A 6000-nucleotide genomic window follows, 5' to 3' on the forward strand; every position below is an offset into this window, starting at 1 on the left:
CCATTGCCTGCGAATCGATTGGTGAATATTTGCTAGGAATTTGTTCAAAAGAAATAAATAAGGAGGGTAAGTGTATTAAATGCAAAGGGGGAGCACGGTGGTGTTTTTCTTCATTGATTAATTACCTCTAAAATGAAACAAGCGGGAAGAGGAGCCAAGATCGATAAATTAACTACCCAAATTCATCATTTTCCCTGAGATTTTTTTTCCTTTGTTTCTTTCGTTGGTTTGTTTATTTGGTATTTTGTTTTATTTTGTTTTGGTTGGTTTTTTTTTTGTTTTTTTTTTTAATAACCCTCAGGAAGGATGCCCGTCTCTTTGGAAACTCGAATGTTTTACGCTGGGGGTAGAAAAGAGAGCTAAACACCTTCTAGGAAGGGTTTGTACCGGGGACACCCTATCTGATTTCGTTTGACACACAATTAAAAAGTTTGTCTTTCATATTAATTAATTCTCCTGATCTGGGCAAGACAAATGGTCGGTTACCTCTGACAGGAGTCCGATAAAGGATTCAGCAGCTTTCCTTCTTGCCCTAGGCGTCTCCTCATTCCAGTTTTAAGGTCATGAGCGGCCGAGTTAATAATTCATTAATACAGACATTTATTCATATGGGATTCAAAGGGATTCGCGCTCTCCTGCATGTCGCCTCTTGGAATTAGTATCCCTCTTAAGGCGAGAAGAGATGGAGGAGATGGGATGGAGGAAGGCGCTCCACCATGCACGGACCTCTTTGCACACACGTGGTTTAAACGTGGTACGGGCAGTGAGAACCGCGTCCTGCTCGGCAGAGCCCCGCACGGCCCATCCCCGGCCACTCCCGGGCAGCCTGGCGGCACTCGCCACCTCCCGAGAGCTTCCTGAACTGAAGCCAGGAGCTTCCCTCCCCCTTCGCCTTCCCCCAAAAGCGGCCGAGGCGCGGCAGGGGCGGGTAAAAACCGGACCAAAACTCCCCTTCCCGGGACCGCCCCTCGCTGACAGCGCGCCCTCTCCGTGACACCTCGGGAGCAAGGGGCGCGCTGCCGGTGAGGTGCCGTGGGGCGGTCGGGACAAGCCCCCAAGGCAAAGCGGGGCGGGCTCCGGAGGGACGGACGGGGCTGTCCCCCCCCACACACCGTGCGGGGCACTCCTCGGCTCTGCTGCCAGCTCAGTGCCGTGCGGGAGGGAGGCAGACCAAATGAAGCCGGTCCTGGTAGAGCCCGGTCTAGGGTGTCGGGTGAGGAATTAGAGGATCCCTAAAAGCAGGGACTGGGATCCTTCCCTGGGAGCAGGTGGTGAGACACAGGGTGCGGAGGTCTGCTGCAGGGCTCTGCTCTGAGGTGAGCATACGGCACCTGGCCACGTGGAGCTTGGCTGAGATTATTAAATGATCTGGCAGTGGCCACCAAGCAGATGCCAGGCAGATGCATAACGACTTTCTGCCACTATTGACCTGATACGGATGTGAACTAGTGACCCTTGAGGTGAAATGCTCTATAGTCTATTAACAATTCCCCAAGCCACCAAATCCCCCTCACAGACAGGTTCAAATATTTATGTCCATCAACAAAACAAACTCTGCTCCAAGCATGGCACACTGCGGATGGGACAAGAAAAGGAATTACTCGGTTGTAAAGACCAAGTGAAAATAAATCAAGTCAGGCTATACATGAAGTTGAATTTAAAACGTCACAAATTTGACTTCATTTCATTCCTGCTTTCACACACAGCCTATCTGAAAGTGTTCTCAATTATGTGAGAATTAACTATTCAAATATCTGTTCTGAGTTTGGGTTTTGTTTTGTTTGTCTGCTTTGTTAAATACACAGTTTAATCTGTAACAGTATATTAAGATGGTTTTCCAGATAGGATTATACAATTTAAAATTCATTCTCTGGGTGATAACGAGATTAATAGGCAGAATACTTTAAGCACACCTGACATCTTAAAACACAGATTTTGTGATTTTGTTTTATTCCCTCATGGCTGAGTGCATGCTCTTACATGTATTTAATCTGCCAGTTTCAGAAACAGTGTAAGGGAGCACTCTGAATAGCAGACCTGTACAATCCCTGATGTCAAGCTTTCCAAAACTAAGTGACTCTACCTTCTGAATGCTTAAGCAACAATGGGTGGCTACTTCAAACAGTAAGACGTAGTCTCAAGAATTTTCCTGTACTTCATCTAAAAATAGCTCTCATAAATATGGAATCTATTAAATATGATTGTTTGCATGTGACATGAGAACGATAGGGCCTGGACAAAACTCAAGAATAGTAGCATTTCAATGTTTAGTATTGTCATGAAAATGCTGTGGTTTCACCATAATGTTTGCAGAAATAAATGGAAATTATGGGTTTCTGTTTCAATTCTGGCTTAGCATCATAATCATGATTTATTGTTTACGAAACAAAAACCAGAAAAACCTCACACTTTATGTTTCACACTGAGCAGTTTTTTCACAACATGTATTTTTCTAACAGATTTTTTTCTAGGTTTGCTCTCTGGTAGGTTTGCCTTCACCCCACCCTTTTTTCTTTTTTTTTTTAATCCATTCATAACTCACTGGTGAATCTGTTAATGAGGAAAGGAAAAGACTGACAACCCCAGGGAACAAAAAATCAAATCAGGGATTGCGCCTTCCTTTGCCTTGCGTACCACATGGTAAAAGGCTGCAAAAATATGTCTGAAATACCTGTCCTGCAAACAGTCTTTGGGTGTCTTTTTGTTTTTGTTTCTGGTTTTGGGTTTTCTTGTAGGTTTGTTGTGTTGGTTGTTTTTTTGGTTTTTTTTTCCTTGGATTATGTCTGGTAAATGATATTTTGCTTAAAATAAGCCCATACATGGGCTCTGGCTGGTGGGACTTTTTTAAGTAAGTCAAATTCTGGAATACAAGTGTTCATTCTGATATCATGATTCAGGAATAACTGTTTCAATAAACTTTCATGCATAGAGAAGGATGTGGGGAGAGGGTAACAGCTCTATTGGAAGACGTGTGCTGTGTACTGTGCATACTGTGAAAAGCATCTGGTCACAGCTTTAACACCAAACAGAAAACTTCGGTCTGCTACAGCAGTATTAATGAATAGTATCTTATCACCAATGGTGTTTACTAGGTAAAGGAATAAAATCAAACAGCATGTGAAGATGGACTTTCAAGGAGGAATATCTGAACCAACAACTGAAAGAACTCAGTAGAGCTCTTGCTGCTCCACAATAGTTGCTTTAGTTCAATTTCTAGAGCTTTGCCAGACAAATAATTTGTTTCACTTCTTCAAATAGTCAAATAGTTCCTATGATGTTATCTAGAACTATGGGCTCATGACAACTGAAGCCCAAAACTGAATATAGGAACGCAACTGCTCAAAGAACAGATCACATAGATGAAAGAACTGACTTTTTGATTGAAATCATACTGCAGTTGGTAATTTTCTGCAGCAATGTTTACTTTCTGACATCTTACAGCATGAATTATTCATGGCAAGGGAGCCAAAACCAAAATGGAAATGACGTATGGAAATACATGGAATGCCCCCACACCTTAAGCTAGAAACCTGCCTAAGCACCCCATTGTGAAATCCAGCACTCTTCCCTTCCGATTAACAAGAAGCAGTTTTTCTAGTTTCCTGTTTGCCTTCTGACAACCAGACTGGCCTTATTATTTCACCTTGTGCATTTGTGCTAAATCTACCCTTGGAGCTAACTCCCTTGTTTGGAGAAAACAAGTAGGCTCTCTGTATCCTGTCACAGCTACTTAGCCTCCATCCAGCTGAACAGACATTAGAAAAAGACAACCCTAAAGCACAAAGCTCTTAGAGAGTCATGATTCTGTGAGCTATTCCACATTTTGGTTAGAACAAGTTAGGTGTTCTGCTACACTGGCAATGCAGGTACTGATTCTTGGATTTAGAAAGTGTAGAGTGAAAAGAAACACATTGATCACTGAGTTCAGTACGCTACCATTGCAGGAAACTGTGGAACAGCTGTTAAGTCCAAAAAAGTCAAAACTTAAAGTGCTTCTTTCTACTGTCTGCTGTAAGAGCCCTACCATCTTCTGCTTCCTCCCCAAAAAATCCTTTAGAAAACTTGAGTTTTCTAGTAGAAAAGACAAAAAAAAAAAAAATTTAATTCCAGAATACAACATACCATAGGTATTGAAATGGCAAGACAAAGGATACTGTGGGTCTCTGCACTGGAAAAGGAACTGGTCAGGGGAAAATGTCCAGGGGACCTTAGAAACTGAATATTCCACACAGAGCAATCAAAGTGTCTTCAACAGTCACTGATAATAACCACAGGAAAATCTTCCACTAGACAAAAAAATAATGGTCAGTTTTATGTCATACGAAAATCTTGACAAGGTAAACCTGAGAACCCTCCATGATATTAAGCACATCAATGTGCTTGTAGCAATTCCTGATGCTTGAAAGAAAAACACAGATAATTTACCAGGACATGATTTTGCATTAAGAAAAAGTAGAAAAAACAAGGCAAATCATGCCATTATGATATATACAGGTAGAACGGAAGGACAAAGGAAGTGGGAGCCAGCCTGTAGCAGCTGGGATCAGGTAATGCCTACACTCGCAGTGGAATAACTATTGAGGGAAATGGAGGGTTAATAAACAACAACCTGTAAAACTCCATCTAACTTCTTGACAACAAACAATGCAGGAACGCAGCAGAGACTTAAGCACTGGCTATCTGGATCTCTGTTCTTCAAACTGTCTACAGAACAGCTAGTGGCTACAAGGGGTAGAAGAACCTTGACTAGAATGTGATGACTCGGCTGGTACTGTCGGCTCTGTGTGGATCACTGGATGAAGTGTCTTGAATAAAAGTTTAATCTTCTGTCTGACAATCACTGCAGACAAATCTTACACATAAGAGACAGCGGATAAACCGTCTTCACTTGCAAGAGTGTCAGATCTATACACGCGATTCATCCTTTGCAGCCACTGCTGTGATCACAAGACTTCAGCTCCTTGCTTAAGCCAAGATCAAACCTTGGAATGCTGTTCCTCCCACACTCCACTTCTGGTACGCAAACAGTTCCTCCAGCAACAATTATGGGATATCTCCTTCCACCTAATCCCTAAAGGATTGCCATTGCTGCTTTTGTTCCAGTAAGAGAAGCCCACTACAGAGATCTTAAGACATATTGTTCAGACTGTCACAAGAACATAGCCTGAAGGTCTTGGAGCTTGCACACTACAGAGTTTGTAAACTATGCAGTTTGATTTTCTGATGTTCTTTTATGTTCATTATTTAATTTACAATATCAGAAAGTGCACTCTTAAACAGTTTATACAGATGTCTATAGGACAACATGTAAGTAGTAAGGTACAGGTGTTTCGTATTTTGGTAACCTAGCCACAGTATTATACTTTCACTGTGGAATTTGTTCTTGGAGCATAAGAAGCTATCATCCTAAAAAACCTATCACATCACTTCTGGAGCTTAAAATCTTCAGACAGAAGTAGGAAAAGAAGTCACATCCGTATTCAGAGCATGTCAGCCAGACTAATGCAAAACAACCTCAGAGGCAGGTTAATGTAAATCTTGTGCTGAATGGAAGGAATCTCCCACACTGTTGGTTCTGCTGGCTGAACAAGCTATAATTTTTAACTGTGAGGAGATAAAAATAAACAGTAGTTGGTAATTTCTTCACACACACATGTACACTGAGAAATTCTCTGTGTATGCTCTTTGTGGGACACTAAAGTCTATGATACACACAGCCTATGACACTCAAAAGAACATGAATCCAGAAGCAACTTGCAAAATGACCTCTACCACTCTACTAAAAAGGCATTTGGGATACCTTTAGGATTTTTTTCTCAAAAAAAAAAAAAAAAGTTCTACTAAACATAAAACTGTAATGTTTATTTGTTTATTTATCTTAAATTCTCAATATAATGCATTCTTTCTTTTATTGTAAAACTCCTCATAAGGACTACTGTTTCCACTACAGCCTTTAAGATTTTGAATTTTCCAAAAGTTAGTATTCTCAACCTATTATAT

The sequence above is a fragment of the Neopsephotus bourkii genome, unplaced genomic scaffold (genome assembly GCF_033783945.1).
Source record: "Neopsephotus bourkii isolate Nb327-2 ecotype Australia unplaced genomic scaffold, CSIRO-AGI_Nbou_v1 NB_256, whole genome shotgun sequence".
In the NCBI taxonomy this organism is placed as follows: domain Eukaryota; kingdom Metazoa; phylum Chordata; class Aves; order Psittaciformes; family Psittacidae; genus Neopsephotus; species Neopsephotus bourkii.